Source organism: Dermacentor albipictus, chromosome 2 (genome assembly GCF_038994185.2).
Source record: "Dermacentor albipictus isolate Rhodes 1998 colony chromosome 2, USDA_Dalb.pri_finalv2, whole genome shotgun sequence".
NCBI lineage: Eukaryota > Metazoa > Arthropoda > Arachnida > Ixodida > Ixodidae > Dermacentor > Dermacentor albipictus.
This window is the reverse complement of record NC_091822.1, coordinates 46,085,269-46,109,417: the sequence shown is the minus strand read 5'-3', so window position 1 is coordinate 46,109,417 and position 24,149 is coordinate 46,085,269. Positions and strand designations below refer to the sequence as shown.

At 44.8% G+C, this 24,149-nt stretch overlaps 1 long non-coding RNA gene across 1 annotated transcript; it reads left to right on the top strand.

Moving 5' to 3' along the window:
• Positions 1–13: 13 nt before the first annotated feature.
• Positions 14–22,658, top strand: LOC135917370 (uncharacterized). Its single transcript, XR_010569253.1, has 4 exons — positions 14–230; positions 13,892–14,012; positions 18,070–18,238; positions 22,507–22,658. It is a non-coding gene; the product is annotated as an uncharacterized lncRNA (long non-coding RNA).
• The last annotated feature ends 1,491 nt before the right edge of the window (positions 22,659–24,149 follow it).

Below are 24,149 nucleotides of genomic sequence, written 5' to 3'. Positions count from 1 at the left end.
GAACAGACCGGATGCGTGCTGTTTTGTTTTCCCCGCGTTGCGCCGTGCACAATGCTCAGTGAGAGTGATAGCATGAGCAGAGATTATGACTCCGACTTCGAAGAGCGGCCCATTGAACGACAACACACAATAAAGGCATATGCGCACGATCCGTCTCCTTCATATAGCGACGACGATCAACCGCAGCAGTCCCCCTCTGCGGTGCCGAGGGAGCCAGGACCAATGACGTGGTAAGTGTTTACACTGCGCATTGCATGGACGCGCATAGACCTTCAAAGATCAGGGTCATACGCGTAAATAAAGATTGGCAGTGGCTTAGCTCGGCTATGCCAGGACGTACGTAGCGAAAGCTAATGCATAGCACGGTCAGACTTGATTAATCTTGATTGCAAGTCCAGGGGAGTCTGGTTGTTTAGCTATGCTGCGGCGGTTAGCCAGTCGTTCAGCGCGCCGTTCGTTTGTCTCCTGGTTGACTCGTTTCCTCTTCATCTCGTTCCGATGTTGATTCCAGGTCTCCTCCTGCTTATTAGAATTGTCGCCGTCCATACTGTCGCCTCAACTGTGGTTGCGGCGCACGCGAGTTCTCCTTTTGAATCCTCCGATATATTATCAGGCATGCGACGCAGCTGGCAAAGCGAGCGGAGGCGAACGCAACGACGAGGAACGCACTGTGACGTTATGTGCCTCCTCGGAGCACAGCCACGGCGAAATCGCAAGTTCGCGGCCAGTAAAGCATTCGCTTTAATATATAAATCCGGTTGCTGCGGCTCAGGTCACAAGCTTGCACCTGTAATGAATGAGAGAGCGAGCCCTCCGTACAGAGTGAAGACAATCTTGGCGTCTACTACTGCGTTTGTCACGCGAATCTCTGATGCCGTAGTAGACGCCTTTGGCGGACGCCGCAGGAACGCGTTGCCCGCGCTCGTGTGTCCTTAAAGCGACCTGCGACGTGGCCACAAAACCACAAACCTCTTTATGCCTTCTCTTTGCGAATGTGCCTCTGACGCCTTGTTGACTGCGCTTTCTCGAGAAAGCCGATGGCACAGCGTCAGGCTTGAGACGCTGCCTTTTGAATGACACCCTGAGGCTTCGTAGCAACGCCCTGCTTGTCTCGTAATCACTGTTCTCAAAGTGGTCGGAGCAAACATAGGTGAAGCTTGATGGCCTCCATGGGCGCGATAAGTGGACTGTTCGAGTCCACATTCTACGCAGCTTCTCGTCTTTCGGAAAAGGGTGGCACGCCGAGTGTCACTAGACAGTACTATTTCGGCACCTTTGCCCGCAGCAGACCCACGGCATTCTGCGGCATTCATACAGCTGCTCCTCACACCTCTAGCCTCCTACATCGATGCAGATGGTGGCGCAGCAACATGGCTTCGCAACATCACTCGTACCTCGCATGAGATATACTCCACCCAATCCGCTACATCGCGTCTAAAAAGTGAGGAAGTGTAGAGCGAACTGTCCGTCGCCTCGTGACTGCGCTACATATTTCACATGCTGCATACGGCTATAACTTGTACAGTCTGACTCAAAAGCAACAACGAAAAAATGGCAGTGGCTTAGCTCAGCTATGCCGAGATATACGTAGCGTAAAGGTACTGTGATACTTGGTTAATCTCTTGCCTTGCTTCCTAACCTTAGCTTATCCGGCTATGGCCCTGTTCACAAATGTGTACAAATGGATTGTTGACAAAGTCCGAGCGGAAGAGTGTAGACGCACTCACACTTTCCCTGAGTTTCATAACATGTTCAGTGCACCGACGAGTCTTGGCATCGTCTGTGACACTCTCTTGATCCTGCCGCTGTTGTTGGGAGGCCATAGGACGGCGTTGAGCTTCTAGGCGATGTCTTTTCTCTAGGCTTTCTTCGCGTTGCTCTGGTGTCTCGGCAGAACATTTTGCCTTAGCACGCTCGTTCTTTCGACGCTGGGCGGCCAACTGCCAAGCGATATCCTCGGGCTCTGAAGAATTTATGTTTTCCAGTCTTTTGCACCGACTGGCGCCGCTCGACTTCCCTTAATCTTCATGACGAGCGCGCTGCATCAACCGTCTCTCCCTCGCATTTATACGCAAGATGCGCCCTCTTCGCGCATGCGCGTGCTGCGCGGCGCCGCAATCGTAAATGCAGCAGCGGGCGCACACGGCGCCGCCCGCCTGCGGAGACTGCGGAGACGTGACACCTGTGGAATGCAGCGGCGGCGGCAAGGAGCGGTGCAGGGGCGCTATTCTGGACATTCCGCCATTTTCTTCGGAGCGTGACGTAGCCGCGACGCAAACAAAATGGCGCTGGTGGCCCGGTTTTGCTTACGTAACGTGACGCCAACTTGACGTTTCGCCTAAGAAACTGAAATGAAGGCACTGAATGTAGCGTTATCGGTAAAGCAAAACAGTTTTCCTCGGCAGTAAAAATAAAGCAGCTATCTCAAAGCGTATGATTATTCTGTCGAAAACGCTTCTCGCTTCCGTCGTCTGCTGCGTACAAGCCGTCGTCTGCTTCAGTAGCTCGGATGCGTGTCCCTGGAAAATGGAATGAGTCATCGCATGTTCGTGCCAACGCGCTTGTTTTCTTTCTTGAGACAACATACGCGAACTACCAGTGGTGATGCGCGCACGTTCTAGGCCACGTTATCGCTATTTCGTGAAACGCAAGTGACTCAGCCCGACTCGGCTGGCTTAGAAACGGCCGAATATCACCGATAGCGTTGCGCGCGCCAGAGATATCCACTAGAGCGACGCAAGCGCCGGCGCTGCCATCTCTTGTTCATTTCGCTGGTTACTCGCACCGCGGGAGGAAACTTCAAGGCGCCGCCTTGCGTACATTTCTTTTGGTAAGTTAGAAAAAGGCCGTTGTCATAACTTTTGATTGTGCGAAAAGGCATTAATCTCGATTACAATACAAATGCAGCAGTGAAAAGTGGACAACATTGCTGAAAGTTTGCTATATTCAATCAATATTATTTCGTATTTACGCGTTCTTTTAAAAAACGATGGCCCAAAACACAAATGCCAACACCACCCGAGAGCGATGCAAATACTATGAGCACGCGTTATGAACAAAAGATTTTCGTGGCGCCAAACGACGGGGAAAATGTGGCGATACGCATTCCTCTCGGCTGCCATTGCATATGGCTGCCCATTAGCATAATTCGCGCGGCTCGTCGCAGCAAAAATTATGGCGGAAAATCTCAGCAATGGCGGCCCTGCGCAACGTCACGCATCGTCAAAATGACGTTTACGAAACAGCCCTTCCTGTGACGCTCCTCATGAGATATTCCTTCAGCCAATCAGCAAGCTGGCATGGCGCATATCTTGAATCGCCACCACATATTCGCGCAATTGCAGATGCATTGCACTGGCTTCTGCACGCTACCGCTCACATTCTTTTTGAAGCGCTAACATCACAATATATCTGCCAAGGACCAAAAAAATGTATTAGTCCATAACATTTGCAGCTCCACGTCACGTTTCGTCATCTTGATGAAAACGCAAAATTGCATTTTGCAATACTTCCGCTTCCCGGCACAAATTTCAAAACACGTGACCTTTCGACAGCCAATCAGAGAGTAAACATGGCGGATAATGGCGGCCGTACAGCCGCCATGCGTGTCCAGAATAGAGCCCCAGGCTGCGCCCGTGGCGGCGGCGAGGGTGACGCAGCTGCGCCTCTCGTGACGTCACGCGACTCTCGCGCGTGTGCAGTATGGCAGGCGCAGAAGCACGCGAAGCTCGGCTCCAATTCGCGTAGTGTAGCTTTACGCTACAAAACTCGAATCGCTCAACCACGATACCGTGAGGGTTGTCACCGGTCTGCTGCGTTTCACCACCCTTAGACCGACTCGCCCAAATGGCCCAGATTAATCCGATCGAGGCAATAGCCAAGGCTTCCAAGCATTCACATCAGTTTTGGCGAAGATCCACAATATCCGGCTGTAGTATCCTCTCGCTTCTTCATCTGCCAGTCTCGTGAACGGCTCTGCCCTCTTTCCCTGCTCCGTGGGATTGTCCCCTGAGCGGGGACTTTTCACCGATTAATCAAAACGTTAATGCCGATCACGCAGACAGGCAGATGTATAACGCAGGGTGGCATGAAGCAGAAGTTCGCGAGGTTCCTTCACATCACCACGCTGTCGACACCGACGCCGCCCTCAGTGACGAAGCTTCCGCCATAGCGTACTATTACCCACGCATCGCCATGGCCTACTCCAGCTGGCGCCCTGACTGCAACGACCCATTAACGGCGATACTAGGTGTGATATCCGCTACATGTCACGCCATCCTTAAGCCTCCTTTTTCAGCCTTCACGCATCACATTGTATACATAGACTTGCAGGCCTCCGTAAAGGCCTGGGCCGGACTAGACTAGCGCAATGGTGCGTTTCCCTCGATACGTCGGGCGATGCAAATCGCCGATGAGGCTGGCCACACTGCCCGCTTTGCATGGATACCAGGTCAAGTTGTCTCGATGGCAATCGAATGGCCGACTCTCTGGCAAGAAAGCTTTCTTCCTGCCCCTGAGTGATTCGGCCACAAGTGCCTGACGACTCATACCGCATCGACCCGGACACATTCCTGGCAGAGACGAAGGCGGCTGGAAGGGCCGTGGTCTGGAACATCCTCCCAGAAAATCCTACGCCTCTGCCGGTGAAGCTTACTCGCGCTGAAGCCACATGTCCGCGATGCATCGTCATGAAGATGCAGTGATTCCAGCGCCCCGCGCCAGGTTGCGCCTCCGCACCTGGCAATCAGCCATTTGCTGTTCCTCTACAGCGAACTGGAGAGGAACGACAAGAACGGCAAGAACCTGCTGTATCAGCAACATATAGTCTGTGGCAGGTCGGCTCTTGCCGAGCTCCGTAGAAGAGTGAGAGCGACCCTGCCGCCTACTCTGAGGCCTCAGGATTTTGCCACCTGGCGCCTTCCCATTCATCATCATCATCATCATCAGCCTGGTTACGCCCACTGCAGGGCGAAGGCCTCTCCCATATTTCTCCAACAAGCCCGGTCATGTACTAATTGTGGCCATGCCGTCCCTGCAAATTTCTTAATCTCATCCGCCCACCTAACTTTCTGCCGTCCCCTGCTACGCTTCCCTTCCCTTGGAATCCAGTCCGTAACCCTTAATGACCATCGGTTATCTTCCCTCCTCATTACATGTCCTACCCATGCCCATTTCGTTTTCTTGATTTCAACTAAGATGTCATTAACTCGCGTTTGTTCCCTCACCCAATCTGCTCTTTTCTTATCCCTTAACGTTACACCTATCATTCTTCTTTCCATAGCTCGTTGCGTCGTCCTCAATTTGAGTAGAACCCTTTTCGTAAGCCTCCAGGTTTCTGCCCCGTAGGTGAGTACTGGTAAGACACAGCTATTATACACTTTTCTCTTGAGGGATAATGGCAACCTGCTGTTCATGATCTGAGAATGTCTGCCAAACGCACCCCAGCCCATTCTTATTCTTCTGATTATTTCTGTCTCATGATCCGAATCCGCAGTCACTACCTGCCCTAAGTAGATGTATTCCCTTACGACTTCCAGTGCCTCGCTGCCTATTGTAAACTGCTGTTCTCTTCCGAGACTGTTAAACATTACTTTAGTTTTCTGCAGATTAATTTTTAGACCCACTCTTCTGCTTTGCCTCTCCAGGTCAGTGAGCATGCATTGCAATTGGTCCCCTGAGTTACTAAGCAATGCAATATCGTCAGTGAATCGCAAGTTACTAAGGTATTCTACATTAACTTTTATCCCCATTTCTTCCCAATCCAGGTCTCTGAATACCTCCTGTAAACACGCTGTGAACAGCACTGGAGAGATCGTATCTCCCTGCCTGACGCCTTTCTTTATTGGAATTTTGTTGCTTTCTTTATGGAGGACTACGGTGGCTGTGGAGCCGCTATACATATTTTTCAGTATTTTTACATATGGCTCGTCTACACCCTGATTCCGTAATGCCTCCATGACTGCTGAGGTTTCGACAGAATCAAATGCTTTCTCGTAATCAATGAAAGCTATATATAAGGGTTGGTTATATTCCGCACATTTCTCTATCTCCTGATTGATAGTGTGAATATGATCTATTGTTGAGTAGCCTTTACGGAATCCTGCCTGGTCCTTTGCTTGACAGAAGTCTAAGGTGTTCCTGATTCTATTTGCGATTACCTTAGTAAATAGTTTGTAGGCAACGGACAGTAAGCTGATCGGTCTATAATTTTTCAAGTCTTTGGCGTCCCCTTTCTTATGGATTAGGATTATGTGAGCGTTTTTCTAAGATTCCGGTACGCTCGACGTTATGAGGCATTGCGTATACAGGGTGGCCAGTTTCTCTAAAACAATCTTCCCACCATCCTTCAGTAAATCTGCTGTTACCTGATCCTCCCATTAGTCCCCGCGAAAGCCGGCGCCCCCTATTCCTGTCATTATTTAGATTTCTACAAGACTCACAAACGGTCCATAATACCTGAACTGACCTCCTACTTCAGCCCTCCCCCCACCCTGATGGATCCACTTCCTGGGGAAGGAAGCTTTTTATGCTACCCTCTCTCTCTTTTAATCCCATCCCTCCCAACCTGCTGGCGCTGAGCCGTGCTCCCGCATGGATTCCAGAAGATAGGGCTAGCTTTTCCTCCTTCCTTCTTCACAAGAACCACTCTTCTTCTTTTTATGATTATTTTATTAAAAGTTTTAACGGTGGTGGTGGTGAAAACGTTTATTTCCTCTGAAAAGAGGGAGTTACATGGAGGGTGCTCTGGAGTCAGGCTTAGTGCCTTTCCCCTCACAAACACTAGGTGGAGTCCCTAGTACGGGACCCCAGTGGCTTCCGCTGCCGCCATAGCTCGTTCGACCATCGCCTTTTGGGCTTTCAGGTCGCAACAGGCGAGTAGGGTCGCCTCCCAGTCCTCCCGGGTGGGGTTTGGGTGTGGAGTAAAAGCAGGGTTGGAGGGGCACGCCCACACCATGTGGTAGAGGTCCGAGGATCTCTCCCCACAGTGCGGGCACTCCCCGGAGTTAACGACAAGAAACCACAAAACCACGATATGAAAGACGAGATTGCAGAACAGTTCACAGGAGGAAGCGGTACGAATTGGACGGTCAAACAACAAAGAAAACGCGTCGCAGCAAACGTCAAACTCGCCCTTTCGCGCGATCAGTGCTGGCGATCGCTCGCAATGAGCGGCATGCAGTGAGGCAGGTAAGTGTGACTCAATATCCGGTTTTGCCGGAGCTTTCACAGAAGGTCGCCAAGTGCGGCGATTTAAGAAATATTCATAAAATAATTACCTTTCGCTCATTTATGCTCAGAAAGACTATTGTTTTGGTCACTTAGTGCGCGACAGCTATCATTAGAGCCCGAGATTGCGGCAAGAAATTTTTTATTCTCTATTCCTTTTAATCTTGCGTTGTGTACTCTAACGGTGCTTAGCTGCTGGTTTATTTGCGGTCACATTCCAATCCAAAAAGAAATTTCCAGTGCATGCAATATAATACCAGATTTGCTTGCAATATTTTCTTGTCTAGTTCCGTATATATCACAATGCACGTCGCCAAGGGCTCATCCTTAATATCGATTTTTTAGGCGGAGGGCTCGCTACCGGGACGCGGGAGGGTACGGATACGAAGGTTCTGGTTATATCTTATTCGACTATTTTTGAAAGGGGCGGGATGGAGGGAGGCTTCAAGCGGTGAATGCTCTTTTTACCAGGTCGTTTGACTTCATTAAAGCTGAACGTTTCATTTTAACAAATGGTGATAGTGAAGCTGCTAATTAGCAAAAGTACACACATTAACCTTTTAGCAAGCGTATTAAACCACATGTTACAAGGAAGTTCGTCCTTGTTGGCTCATGTCGAGCGGGTGTTGTTGAGCAAAAAATTCTACAACGAAAATTGAGACTGGCACGCACAGACAGGCGGGCACGAACGAACGCTGTAAGGAAGGCTAAAATGTTTGCCTAATTTTTTTAGATAAATTCAATACTACATTTAAACACCGACGGCTTTCTATTACCACCTTTGAAAATTGCAAGAACATAACGGACAGCGTTTAGAGTTTTCATTGCACAAATGGTACTCTGTTTTTTCTATGCAGAAAGAAGTGAAGCAAGCTCGCAATTTACAAGTCTTGAGAGATCAAAATTCAGACGTTTTCAAAAAAATGTACAATGTCATTTTGCTCTAGAAAAGGGCAGTTGGCACGCAGCAGCAATATATCTTAAATAACACAATTAAAATATAACAGCTAAGAACAAAATGTATATATGCGCATCATACCTACTGCATTCGGTTACATACAACATTCAAAGAATTGCTTGGTCAACGGTGGCTGCCATGTTCACGAAATAATTTTAGAACAGACTGGGACTACACAAATTCTACAGTTGCACCGTATAATTTCGCACGTAGGTCTGCAGCGGTGGCATGGAGGTAGAACACCCGCCTCGCGTGCGAGAGGTCCGTGGTTCGAGCCCCGGTGCCGCGCAATTTTCCACCGGATGAAAACAAAAACAAGAAAAAAATACGCGTGTTGATGAAATCGCATAAACAGGCCTGGAGTGCGGCCTGATCTCGGTGACCAGAACACGTAACGCACTCCCTCACCAGAGCAGGATTGGCCACCCTGGTGCAGTACTTGGCCACAAACTCCTATATGATTACAACAATCAAACCCCGGCCCTTAGTCCCCAGCAGCTGCGAAGCAACTGACCACGGCGGCGGCCAGACCTGCGACGCAGCAGACGGTGCTAAGATTCCCTGGCTCCGGACAGGCCGCCACTGGAATACGAAACCTGGCAACGTTTAACGCTAGAACGTTCTCTAGTGAGACGAGTCTAGCAGTGCTATTGGAGGAATTATAGGGCAGTAAATGGGATATAATAGGGCTCAGTGAAGTTAGGAGGCCAAAAGATGCATATACAGTGCTAAAAAGCGGGCACGCCCTGTGCAACCGGGGCTTAGCGGAGAGACGAGAACTAGGCGTCGGATTCCTGATTAATAAGAATATAGCTGGCAACATACAGGAATTCCATAGCATAAACGAAAGGGTGGCAGGTGTTGTTGTGAAACTTAATACAAAGTACAAAATGAAGGTTGTACAGGTCTATGCCCCTACATCCAGTCAGGATGACCAGAAAGTCCAAAGCTTCTATGAAGACGTGGAATCGGCGATTGGTAAAGTCAAAACAAAATACACTATACTGATGGGCGACATCGATGCGAAGGTAGGCAAGGAGCAGGCTGGATACAAAGCAGTGGGGGAATATGGCATAGGGACTGGGTATAGCAGGGGAGAGTTGTTAGTAGAGTTTGCGGAACAGAATAATATGCGGATAATGAATACCTTCTTCCGCAAGCGGGATAGCCGAAAGCGGACGTGCAGGAGCCCGAACGGCGAGACTAGGAATGAAATAGACTTCCTACTCTGCGCTAACCCTGGCATCATACAATATGTGGACGTGCTCATCAAGGTGCGCTGCAGTAACCATAGGAGGGTAAGAGCTCGAATTAGCCTAGACATGAGGAGGGAACGCAAGAAACTGTTACATACGAAGCCGATAAATGAGTTAGTGGTAAGAGGGAAAATAGAGGAATTCCAGATCAAGCTACAGAACAGGTATTCGGCTGTAACTCGGGAAGACCTACGTGTTGAAGCAATGAACGACAATCTTGTGGGCATCATTGAGGAGTGTGCAATAGAAGTAGGTGGTAACTCCGTTAGACAGGATACCAGTAACATATCGCAGTAGGCGAAAGATTTGATCAAGAAATGCCAATGCATGAATGCCTCTAACCCTACAGCTAGAATAGAACTGGCAGAACATACGAAGTTAATCAACAAGCGTAAGACAGCTGACATAAGGAAGTGTTCTATGTATAGAATTGAACATGCTCTCAGGAACGGAAGAAGCCTAAAAGCAGTGAAGAAGAAACTAGGAAACGGCAAAAATCAGATGTATGCGTTAAGAGACAAAGACGGCAATATCATTACTAATATGGATGAGATGGTTCAAGCGGCTGAGGAGTTCTATAGAGATTATTCACTACCAGTGGCACCCACGACGATAATGGAAGCGAGAATAGTCAAGATGAATTCGAAATCCCACAGGTAACGCCAGAAAAAGTAAAGAAAGCCTTTGGAGCTATGCAAAGGGGGAAGGCCGCTGCGGAGGATAAGTAACACCAGATTTGTTGAGGGATGGTGGGCACATTGTTCTAGAGAAAGTGGCCACCCTGTATACGCAATGTCTCATGACTTCGAGCGTGCCGAAATCTTGGAGCAACGCTAACATAATCCTAATCCATAAGAAAGGAGACGCCAAAGAAATGAAAAATAATAGACCAATCAGCTTACTATCCGTTGCCTACAAAGTATTTAGTGAGGTAATTGCAAATAGAATCAGAAACACCTTAGACTTCCGTCAACCAAAGGACCAGGCAGGATTCCGTAAAGGCTACTCAACAAGAGACCATATTCACACTATCAATTAGGTGATAGAAAACTGTGCGGAACATATCCAACCTTTATATATCGCTTTCATTGATTACGAGAAAGCGTTTGATTCAGTCGAAACCTCAGCAGTCATGGAGGCATTACGGAATCAGGGTGTAGATGAGCCATATATAAAAATACTGAAAGATATCTACAGCGGCTCCACAGCCACCGAAGTCCTCCATAAAGAAAGCAACAAAATCCCAATAAAGAAAAACGTCAGGCAGGGAGATACGATCTGTCCAATGCTATTCACAGCGTGTTTACAGGAGGTATTCAGAGACCTGGATTGGGAAGAATTGGGGATAAGAGTTAATGGAGAATACCTTAGTAACTTGCGACTCGCTAATGATATTGCCTTGCTTAGTAACTCAGGAACCAACTGCAATGCACGCTCACTGACCTGGAGAGGCAAAGCCGAAGCGTGGGTCTAAAAATTAATCTGCAGAAAACTAAACTAATGTTTAACAGTATCGGAAGAGAACAGCAGTTTACGATAGGTAGTGAGGCACTGCAAGTGGTAATACATCTACTTAGGACAGGTAGTGGCTGCGGATCCGGATCATGAGACTGAAATAATCAGAAGACGAAGACTGAGCTGGGGTGCGTTTGGCAGGCATTCTCAGATCATGAACATCAGATTGCCATTATCCCTCAAGAGAAAAGTTTATAACAGCTGTGTCTTACCAGTACTCACGTACGGGGCAGAAACCTGGAGGCTCACGAAAAGGGTTCTACTTAAATTGAGGACGACGCAACGAGCTATGGAAATAATGACAGGTGTAACGTTAAGGGATACGAAAGAGGGCAGATTGAGTGAGGGAACAAACGCGAGCTAATGATATCTTAGTTGAAATCAAGAAAATAAATGGGCAAGGGCAGGACACGTAATGAGGAGGGAAGACAACCGATGGTCATTAAGAGTTACGGAATGGATTCCAAGGGAAGGGAAGCGTAGCAGAGGGCGGCAGAAAGTTAGGTGGGCGGATGAGATTAAGGAGTTTGCAGGGACAACATGGCCACAATTAGTACATGACCGGGGTAGTTCAAGAAGTATGGGAGAGGCCTTTGCCCTGCAGTGGGCGTAACCAGGGTGATGACGATGATGATGATGATGAGTAAACCATTGAATCCGTCTGTGCTTGCGAACATGCCGGTAACATCCTTTTGTGCGGCCCATACTGGGGTATACCGATTCTATTTTTGACCCCCACCACAATAACCTTATTATCGCCCTCGAGTTTGTTCAGAACCGCGCGACACGATTTATTCTGTCAACTTATTCGTACAATTCAAGCATCTCAGCATAAAATCCAAAATAAACTTAGCCTCTCTAGCCTCATGCCTTAGAATAGCACGTCTTGACCTTTTTCAAAAATATTTCATTCTTTGCCTTTTGACAATCCGTACATAAAAAAGAGCACGTTGCATTGCCTGCACCAGTCACTCTAACAGAGTATATCCCCCATAAGCCCGAACTGTGGCTTTTCACCAGTCATTTTTTCTGCGTACAACACGAGACTGAAATGGCCTGCCCACCGAAGTTGCCACTATCATCAACCCACTTGTATTCAAGCGACTCATCCAAAATATCCTTTGAAATTTGTAGTATCTTTCTTTGTCACTAATCTCCCCCCCTTCACTCGTGTAATGTCTCATAGGAGATCTTTGAGGAAATAAATAAATAAAAATTTTCAATCCAGGCAAAAGGTCACGTGGGAGGTCGTTGGTGCTGAACGTTATTTGCGTTTACGATGCAAATAAATATGGTACGCAATATTACAATGTATAATTAAAAACAATAAATTGTATTCTCTGTCAGCTAATAAAAACGCTTGGATAAGTGTGGGAGAAAGCTTCTAGGTTAAAATTGCACTTATTACGGTTTCTCTAGCGGAAAATATTGCCCTCACACAGGAATGTTTTGAGTGAATATACTATTATCGTATTCTAAAGTCCTTTTTGGCTTTGCGCATGTTCGATATCTTACGAGAGGAAGAGTGTGCTTGTAAATAGTGAAATATTCACTTGTGCATTTTGAAAAGGTTCAAAAAATTCTAATTGAGGTATTAAAGCCCAGAGTTTTAGATATGACCGCATTCATCGTTGGCAATGTAGTTACGAGTAGCATATCGGGCGACCTCTGCACGCACTGCTCGACATTCAAAAGCCGAAATTTCAATTAGGGTTACGTAATTTTTTTTATGCTCAAACGTTTTGTTTTTTGGTTACATATACCAGTACGTGGTAAATATATGTAATCTCTAATGTGCCGAAATACTACGAGAGATTATAAAGAAAAATAAGCTTCAACATCGAGTATCTTTGACTACACATCGCCACTAATATCAATGCAGCTCGAGCCTCAACCTAAATGCAGGACAAATTTCCAGGTGCGAGTAGCATAAAATGCGCTTCATTGGTGTGTCTTTTCGATTTGTGATGAGTTGACTATTGCCCAAGTACGTATATACTACGCAGAACTGTACAGTTAGGTACTGAAATTTAGAGCTATGGTTCCAACTGCTTTTTGTGGTATATTTGTTCGATGTAGAAATGTCATTAAGGTAACGTTTGGTGCTTCATTTTCAGATATATGTGTATCGCTTGATTTCCGGAGCTCCTCTTCAAGTGTCAGAGATATGTCTCATCTACAATTCTTTATTCGAACTATCTAGCAGCGTGTGTGTTTGGCACTTTCATGATGTGACAAGCTCCGTGAGCAAGTTGCCTATCAAAATGAACATTCCAAATCGAGATTCTGCTTGTGGCGATTTTCTTTTAGTATATATTTTTAAAGATAGCTAAAAAGTACTGGCTTTCCATCTTAAATCTCATGGCCCCAGAAGCTATTGCTGGCATGTAGACCGTGCACTTTTGGTAATTGATTATTATTACCTCCTTATAATCAGTTCCAGTGTTTATAAATATAATTGTGGCATTGCGACTGCGATTCACATTCCGAGTGTTCACGCCTTTCTCTCAATAATTTTGTTTCCATGAAGTTGAATTTTGTGGAATCATTATTTTTTGCCGTTCTTTAGTTTGCTTTTTTTACTTCCACGTTTATCTTGTTGGTAAACAATTAGAACTTGCAATGCATCTTTTTTACATCTCCTTGGCTCGGTGTCAGTTTTATTTGTACGAAAGATTAGTTAGTAGTATAAACAAATCGTAACCTTGATATGACATTGTGAATCTCTCTTGTGTGCCTTACGAAGTGCCTACTAAACTCACTTATTTCATGTAACCGTTACAGGGGTTGTAATATTTCATAATTACGAAAATACAGATCTACGACTCTGTGGGCCAGGTATTCCCCTTTTGATGAGTGCTAGAACTATATGTAATTAGATACCTCATGAGTGCTCCAATTTATATTTTGATATTTACATTTACCACGTTAACAGAAAATTTCAGACAGCTCATCAGCAACTTGCAAACGACGGTGGTAAATGTGCCTCAGAAGATGTACCATCGAGGGCAAACAAAGTGCGGACGGTGTAACATGTGGCCGAAACATAAATAAAGGTATAGTGCATGTCTTGGGCTAATCATTGTGCACGCACATGAGCGCTTTGTTCTCGCCTCACCTGTATTTTGTGCAAAAGTCGGTTTGTCATCCCGCCATGGCAGTGACATTCCCACCTGCTAGTACACTGTTATGGTGGCCAGAACCATCGCCGCATCTGTAGCATGATATATTTGGCGTGAACACGCCCAGTCACTAACGTGTGTTGCTTCACTTTTGTAGCGCTATCAAAGCGGCCAGCGTAAAATCGTTATTTGAATAGCACCAAAAACGTATCCCACTGGAGGAGCAACAACAGTGCTTGCCACCTTAACAGTAATCTGAGGTAGCAATGGCACTGCAGTGGCCGGGGTAAGAAAACTAGCTTCAAACAAAATACAGGTGACGTCATCGCAGTAGGACAAGCAGCACGGAACCCCGCGTCGACACCTCATGCGCGTGCATGTGCGCAATGATGGCTGGTTGATGCCGCACACTGTGCTTTGAGCTATGCTTCGACCATACACTGTGCTGTTCGCATTTCATTTGAATTCCATAGTACGTCATCTGTGGCACTTGCATCTGTGCAGCTCAGTATAGTGTGAACAGGAAAGATCCATTAGATATTCTATGGACCTTTTGCATTCGTAAAATGAACCATCTTTTCAACAAAACAGCAATATGATCTGGATGGGACTCGGATTATCCATGGTCCATATTTCTAAGGTTATCTGGAGAAATACAGAAATCTATGGAACGTTTGCAATGTCTAAAACATTATTTTCTATGGATATTTATGGGACTAAATGCTTATCTGAGAGATTGCCTGCAAGAAGAACGGCGGAAAGAAGATGAGAAAAGGGCACAGGGTGTGCGTGCCAAATGTCTCAAAGAGCTGAATAGGCTTGGAAGGACGAGGGAAGTATGCGTGCAGTCGTGGCCTAATGGTTTTCGCACTCAGCTACTGTGCTCGGTTGTGGAGTTTGTATTGCATTAGAGGTCGCACATTAGCTTTGTTTTAAGTGAAATGAGGCACTCTTGACGCGCATGTGTGTCCAAATTGTTATCAAGCAATTTTGCCTGCGCAACATGCAGCGCGCCATGTTTTAAGTAGGTGAAGTCGCAGCTCAGAATAAAATTGTGAATGCTTGTACATGTTTTTTGTAAGCCATCTGCGAAGTAACACAAGTCATTTTCAAAGGGATATTTCCCATGTCCAACTATATGTGGTACATACTAAGAAAACTGGTTTCGTAGAAGTTATAGCTGGTTCTTCATCTCTCCTCCAGTATTGAAAAAAAAAAGAATAGATCCACTTGGCATAAAGTTTAACGGTTTCTCTTTCGGAGAACATATGCCCCCTACTCCTTTACGTTACTTTTACAGTTTGCCTTGCTATATCTGTGGAGAAACATTTCGTTGTTGTCAGCTATACTTGCTGATCGAGACGTCATTGACATATACTACGCGAGGTAGAATAAGCGAGGTAGAATATTAGTAGAGTACTCATTTTTTCAAGCCTAGCTTTTGTTGTCAAGATGCGGCTTAAATTCTCGAAGGCTGTGGTAATATATTATGGAGGAAAAGATGCAGTTTTACCATTATTTAGGAATTATACCGCTTTACTCAAGCCTATGTGCACCTTCTGCCTCATTTGGCAGCAGCTGTTAACTATTGACGTAGAGGATAAGAAATGTTGAATAATTAACCTCATTGACCTGTTATATCATGTCAGCTTTGCATGCACTAACTCCTAAGTGCTATTTTAAAATGGAGAAAAAAATATTGAAGGTGTCTTAATTTTGCTTTTTTTTTTCATGTTCGCTGTTCGGCTCATTTGAATGGAAAAACGTCTGTCAAAAGTTTGAGGCTGAGCTTGAATACATTCGACTCCACAGTACTGGTTTCTTAGTTTGTATTAAGCTGGAGCTAAGCACCGATTTAGGTGTAATAGATATTTTTTTCGCGCAGGTCCCCTAATATCTACTGAAACTGCAGCCTCTAGTTGAAGTCTTCATGCACTTTGTGCTGACTGACGACATGACACCTTGTGTCATGGGGCTCAGACTACCGGAGAGCTGTTAGTTCAACCTTGCAGTACTAGAGCCTAATTTTTGTCCAGTAGTAAGCAGGCAAAGAGGCAAAACATTGCTGATGCACTCCTATCGTGACTGCTTCGTCAATGACACCAGAGGAAATAAATCGAGATCCAAGCTAAGTAAGAAATTGTGTTTATCCTTTCTTAAACAACGTAAACTCAGCACTTTAAACACCTCTGTGCTTGCTTCCTTGCCTAGTGGAACTTCTTGACAGCCTCCAATTGTGCATTGCATCAGAAGGATATATTGAAATACAGAAGTAGTGTAATAAAGAGATTGCAGCACCTGTAGTTTAAGTATACATCAGATAATATATTGTAGCTTGACAGTATGTTCATATTTCTCACCTCACCGAGGCAAAAACTTGTCATCTGGCATCAAGTTGTGCAGCTTGTATCATAAGGGAAGCTTATCTCATTGCCAGGTAGAAAAGCATTAGGCAATCGTGAGCGTCCTAGAAAACAAGGCTTTTGGTCAATCATATATGAATTTACCAAAAGTTATGAGAACTTCTATAGCTAGATGTTCTCATAACTGCAATGAACAGTACAAATCCCAGTGAGCACAGTCGCATTATTACAAAGCATTTTTCTCAGCCATGGTGGCTCTATCGTGTGTTTAAATTCCACACCAGCCACATACGATAATGATGCCAGCGATATCCAGCGTGGCAGTTCTTCGATACTGTATTAAAATTGTTTTCATGTGTTTTAGGTTATATGTAGTGCCGTACCGCAAATACTACGCGTAGAGTAGTCGAACTTACAGCCATTTTTTGTATCGAGTTCTTCAGTTTTCATCTAACCTTAGCAAATCATTGGAGCACTCATTTGTTCTTGGTACTCCGATTGAAGAGTTGCAGTTCTGTGAGTATGTTGCAGATGCACTAGTGCTTCAGTTTAAGAGAATTTGATCTATCATAAAGGAAAATGCAATTTAAATACCTATTGGTGCTGTACCTTTAGGGTTCCCAGGAGCCACTCGTCTGTAGTACTCCTCTAATCCTGTTTTTGTCAGCACCGTGGTAGATTCGCAAAGAAGCGCGAGTATTGCCCAGAGCAGTACTCAAGAGGTTATGAACCTCTTCCACAAAATTCGCGAATGAGCAGAAGCCTGCTCCTAAAGAAGTGTTCATGCTCTGGTCTCTAATACGGAGAAGTCTTTTTCTAACATATTACAATAGAGAGAGCTGGTATCACGAATCTGTTGTATTTTCACAGTTTTCGCATGGTATTTGCACAGCACAATTGAGGCCCACAGGCATAAATGGGACTGTGTGCTGTTCAGTATGTGTGTTGGGCTTGTTTTACAAATTAACCGACGATGATGCGTCTATGAGACACGTGAGCATCGCGCTGTTGCTAATCTACCATTTAACGGTGTAGCATCATGGCAGTGCTAAGTTGGTGTCATATGACACCGTGCAAGTCACATCCAGGTATACATGTTCTAAAGATCAATGAAGAATAAGCTATTTTACTGAAGAGACAAACTGGATGCATACATGCACCACAAAGTTTCATATCCTAGGGTGAACTCAATGTCAATGAAAATCGTCGTAGTGACTTGCTGCACCATTTATTCATCGTGCATTTGTCTTTGAGATGCTAGTGTCTGGAAATCTCGCTCAAATGGTGCGTACCCGCATAGAGAAGGTATTCAGGTGTTCATTTATCAGGACCACATGCTTTACCTATTCAGCTGTCATCGTTGAAAACAGTTTCATAACGCCAGAGTAACATCAGACAAATTGCCTATATTTTTCCTGGTACCGTTATCGTACCAATTTTATAAGTGCGAACTATTGGTATATCAGATAGTGTTTCTTGCATTTATCATGCATATAACTGCATCTTTCGGTGTTTGTACCTATATTGCCTTTTCAGCACCTAGAAGTTCCCCTCGTCCTTGTTTTTTCATGCCTCCATTTTGTTTATGTTTTTGATATGAAAGCAAATAAACCGTTTCATCTTAACAGTAATAAAGAAAGCATCATGTGGTAACCCGGAAGGTGGAGTTATATGAAGAGGAAAGATAAAATGAGTCATCCACCAACCATAGAAAGCTGCTACAAAGGAAAGCCCTACATGGTCGTCGGAAAACCTTAACAAACTTACCACATGCTTCAGACAGCCTCCTTGATTCAGGTGAGTCTGGGATACCATGCAAAAATAGGTTGTCACAACAAACCTATCATTTAGTTCATAAAGTCTTGATTCCAGAGAGCCATGCCATGCCACTGTATAAGACTTGATAAAGGCTTCTAGTATTGTCTGGAACTCACTTCAACCACCCTCCTGCCACCACGGCTCTTATACCGGACCCTACGAAGTTAAAATCAGCTGTTCACAATGCCTTTTCTTGAACAGATTGCATATTTTATCTTTTTCTCTCGTACTATACTCTATGTGATGCCATCTGGCCTTGAGAGTACTTCAAATATATAAAGTTCATTTCGTCCAATGATTTAGTTTCTCTTCCAAAATGTCTAACTTTCTTTCAATGCCTCCAATTTTTGCTTTGTTCTTTAACCAATGTGCTTTATGGCTACATCTGTCATGTTTCCATCCCTTCTTCTCCTACCCCACACTGCTTACCGATATGCAACTGCCATCCACGCGATAGAGAGTGCGGTCAGCAGGCTTCAACGAATCTCTCTCTATCTCCCCTTTCAAAATTAAGTCTGCCAGACCCTTACCTTTCTGTGTAGAACGAGGACAATTTTTTTTTCAGGCAAGTGGGCAAGCACTTGCATCACTTGCTGAGAAGGTCCAAGTTTATTTTATCATTCCTACATTAACACCGAGCATGCGCGTTTGGCCTAGATTGAACATTTCTAGAACATGCCGTTAAGAAGATAGGAAGACTAATAAAAAGTGGCTACACTTTGAGAAAGCATTTCTGATTAAAGGAACATGCCAAGACCAATTATGGGTGGCCCCTTTTTTTAAATATGTAAGCAGCACTGTGCACACACATCATAAGCGTAAAGGGGCCACGAGTGAACCATTATGCTTCAGTGGTTCCCATGCCCAATGACCCAAAAGAAGGCAGGTCAGGTGCAAAACTTCTTTTCTTGGAAATGTATTTTTTTAAGTTATTGAAAAAGTTAAATATAGAAATTAGACTTCATTACAAACCGATGCCACTACTGGCTGTATATTGTAGAGCACGAAAACGTAAGAAAAATATTACATCAAAATGGCAACAATAAGAAAACATTGGCACCCACGTTCTGCAACGCAGAAGAGAGTGACACTGGACTCAGTCGTACAAGTTAGGACCCAACTTGCGCATAGTCTGCATGTTCAGTAATGATGCGTTACCTTTAATTGGAACTGAAGCGTGGCATCCACTACTTGGCTGGGTAATGAAAGAACATTTGATATTGCCATAGGGTAAATATTACATTAAAATGGCAACAAGGAGAGATTGGCACCCACCTTCTGCAATGCTCCATTTATAAATAGTCGCACATGGCGACCTCAAAAAACTGTAAAGCCTGAAATACGTGCACCCGCAATGGGCCAAAGCCCCAAAATATGAAGACAACAGTGAGAATCACATTCATCATATCTTTTATGGCGTCCACATAAAACCCAGGGTGAAATGATTACACTGGACCGAAAAGTATGTTTCTTTTTGACAAAAGTGGAGTAAGATACGCGTGCATAAATTATCGACATTATCAGGCCCTTCTTTGTGGTACTGTGAAGCGCAAAAATGTATTGCGAAAAGAAATTAAAAAGAAAGGTTCTTCTTCTGGGAATTGCAATCACTGGTCAGAAAGCAGGGGGAACTACAGGGTAGCGATCCAAATTACATAAAGAAGTCCTGTGTATTATGGAAAATTCCGCAATGGGCTAGTTGGTTCAACATAATTAACACTGTTACGCAGAGCGACGAAGGGACAGGACTTAAGCGAGGAAACAACACACGACTTCTGAGCGTATTATGTTTTATGGAGGCGCGTCCTCTGTGTCCTCTCTGTCAAAAACACGCCATTCGTAAGTAAATAACCTTTCCGCCAGGCAGCGGCAAAAAACGCTAGATATATTGGGAAAACCGATAAAGTGGCAACAGTGCCGGCTGGAGATTCTACTGATAAGTTGGCCTAACTAGTCTACGCGCAATATGAGAACAACAAATATACGTCCTTTATTCTTAGCAGAAATGAATTCATGGCTCCGAAGCGATACTGAGAATTTGGGATAACGCCTTCGAACATCATAACAACAACTGCAACTCCACCAGCTTTAGTGTTAATGCAGTAATGCCTTCGCACTTACCACATGCTGAAACCCTTATCTTCACAAGTGCACCAAGATTACTAAGCGCAAGGCCTCAAAATAATTATTAAAACTCTAAAAAACGTTCACTCGGTCTTCTTTTTTGTGAAGGCTTCACATATATAAATAAAAACATTAAAAAATATTATACAACTCTACCTCACATAGCTATTGCTTATGGCAATTACCTTTCATTATCATACGGAAACCCCTAGGAATAATAAGTTGTACCAATGAGCAACGTACGAGAGCAAAAACCGAGGCTGCCAAACTATTACTGGTATTTCTTTATTTTTTTCTTCGTCGTTGCAAATGACACTGGGAAAATTCTACTTTTTGCACGAACGCATGGCAGGCTTTCTGCCAGCTAAATCGCAAGTTCTTTTTTTCTCATACGCGCAAGCAAAAGAAACCGATTTTCAGCGAGGTGAGCTTGTCAAAAATTTGCAACTATATTTTTTGGGGGGGCGGGGGGGGGGGGCGTGGGGTGCTCAGCAGCATCGCACCCCTTTATTTTTCGCAACACTTGACACAAACCGTCCCAGTGCGGTTGGTCCTTTCCTGGCCCGTCTCGTAACACAATAAAGCGAATGGCGGTCCAATTCAGAAAGAAATAGTAGCTTAAGCGTAACCGGGTGATTATTTACCACTTCGAGCAAGCTTTTTATTCTGTTGTTGTACCAGGCAGTGTTTCATTGTCGTAGAAAGTTGGCTATATTGCTACAGCTCATTAACGTGGAGCTTAACCAGTTTCGTGCTTGGGGGTCTGCCAATATCCGATATACCTACATGCTTCTCATTTAAGGTCATTGCTCAAGTTAAGCCTCGTTTGAGTGGCGCTGTATTCAGTTGAAAGTTGTGATATTGGTATTCCTATTGCAGCTCCACTCTTCAATAGCAGTACAAGAGCGTCGGCGATTTTACCGAGAGGAAACAGCACATTAATTTTTTTTATTTCCTTTATTCAACATTCCGTACATGATGATCAGCCGTGAGTAAAAACCTAACCGTAACTCCCGCGCCTCGCAGATTACGCAACGCACTGCAGGGGGTGCGTTGCATAATCTGTCACCATTTTCGTTTGTGGCCAAAATGTGCCTCGAGTCCCCCGCTTTCTTCTTTTTTTTTCTTTACTTGGCTCCATAAAGCCGGAAGATCCATCCTGATTTCGCTCCTGGAAGGGGCGATGCTCTGACACACTCAAACATTTGCGTTGATTTTAACCGCATCATCCGCGATTAGGCACAAATACAATTTTTGAACATAGTTACTCGCCAGCAGCTATCTATGCCGTTGTCAATGGCAAATACAGATGGGGAAGTCTCGGTGCTTCAATGTGATGCCATTAAGGATATGCGGATGACGACATGCTTATAAATGAAGGAGCTGTTTGACATTCAAAACCCAATCACACTTTCTCAACATTAGGCATCCCTGATTCGTTGGCGAAGTTTCGAAAGCACATTTGCGAGTTGTTTGGCTTCTATATTGGGATGGTCAAGATACGTGGCCTGTGGATGACATTCCGGAGAGCCGTAAGCATGTTATTAGTGATTTTCGTAACTGCGTACTAAGACGAGAGCTAGTAACTGTGCTACATCGCTTTAATTACATACCACTTACGAATCTGACGAATCTTCAACCACGGCCTCACCCACCGCTGCAGCGGATTGACGGATGCAATAGGCTTACCAGCAGCAACAAGTTTCTACAGCCTAGGTCATTGTTGACTGGTCTACTTTGTCGCACGCCCCCGGTTGCGCACGTGTTTGCATTCGGTGTGTATCTCTTCCGCTTTCATTTTACCATTATAGTGGCCGTGTCCCCTTGCTCACTGCAGGGAGACGAACCAAATATTTTTCTTTAGTTAAAATGACCTCTCTGCCTTGTTATTATATATTTGTTATTATATATTGTTATATATTATATATTATATATATATTGAAACCGAGTGAAAGGTGCGATAAATTCACTGTGGTATGCTCCGCCTTGGCGAGAAGTGATTAAGAGTGAGGGAATAAGAAAAGCTTCAGCAGAAGTCGAAGTACTTCGAGCTGCCGCCTGAGGCCACCACAACAAAACCCCCCAGACCATTCTTATTATTAGTTTATTTTCTTCTTCTTCAGCATTGCTTCGACAAGTGGACTCCAAAGACAACTTCTATTTCCGAAGAGCTGGTACATAGCTGAAGCATCCCTCGCTGGCCCGCTGTTGGTGAATTAATACTTCTGTCCTCCTGTGAGTCCTTCATCTCATTTCCTCCATTAGCGCGGAAGATCGCTTGCTTCACTTCTAATAAATCAATTGTTATGAACAGTCGCATAGATCTGTCCTCTTCCTAGCCGCAGGTAGGGCTTAAGCGGGCATAGCAAGTGGGCAATGCTTTCAGCATGAATAATTTTAAGATTTTTAAATGGAACTTTATTAAGTACAAGACCATGCTAAAGAGTCATGCGCAACAGCCATCCGCAAGCTCTAATATTCGCCATTGGGGCATGGTGTGGAGCGCTGGGCAGTGCCTATACTTCTTTTCAAATATTATTGCTATTTTTGCGAGAGATGATCTTTAGAAGGCATCACTCTCTTGCGTCAGGTTGTTACCCGCACAGGGAAGCCAAGCATCCCTCACTGATGCGTGCCTCCTCGGCGCTGCTCTGCTAGGCACGCTCAGCAGTCTCGGAATCAGCCCTGGCCTCGGCATCAATGGGGCTGTTCGCTCGCATGGCATTGCTCTCTGGTAAAAATGAAATGCAGATGATGGACTGTACAAACACATTTAAGAACTAAGACATACCAAGATACATATTCACGTAGCGATTGCGCGAACGATGAAACGACAAAATAAATACCTTGGTTTCAGCTGTTAGTGGGACTGACCCGCATAAATGTATTTAATTTAATGTGTATAGGCCTGGGCTTTTAAGGTAAAGCAATCGCTGCGAAAGGAATGGGAGCGCTGAGCAATGCGGCCTACAATTGCAAGCACTAGTGCGCTAAATTTGTTCAGTTGAAGCATGGCATAGATAACGGCAGATCTCTCTGCCAGGTGATTGTTTTCGGCAAGGAACACACAATACGCTTGTAATGGTGGCGATAACCTGCTTGTGGGTCAATGCACACATGAACATAGCAGCCTTAGAAACAATCAAGAAATATCTAGAAATGAAGAAAGGTGTTTCAAATGTAACAAAAATTCACGCACATTTCAAGTTCTCGTTTACTTTTCCCTACATACCAATGCTGCCGAGATTCTGAACATAAACTGAAGACTCATGAGGCGACGGGCACATTGCGAGGGCAGTGTGATTCCGTATTCAGTAGTAAGCTCGGCTTCAAAAGTAAGGCAACTCACCTGCCAGAATAAGGCCAAAGATTGCCAAGCCCACCAGGATCACTTTCAGCTGCATGCTTTTTTCCGTAATGCTGTGCATCAAAAGAAATAACCATTAATTTCTCAGGGCGGCTTAACTTCTGAACTCATACTATATAATGTCGATATGTCTACCACTTACACTACTTTCCAGCATAGCGCCACTTTAGTCTAGCTTCGCGCATACTTAAAAGAAATGACAAAAGTTTGCAGAAAATGGGCGTTCTACTCTTCGATATGCGAAAAATGTCAGTTACCATTATTTTTCAAAAAGCGTTGAGATACCTTCGCAGCTAACGTCACGCCTCATGTGCACCATCCGGCATCAAATTGAGCAGTAGAACTCGTCTTCATCATATGTCATTTTTTTCTGAATTGTTCCCAGCAGTCGACGTGTTG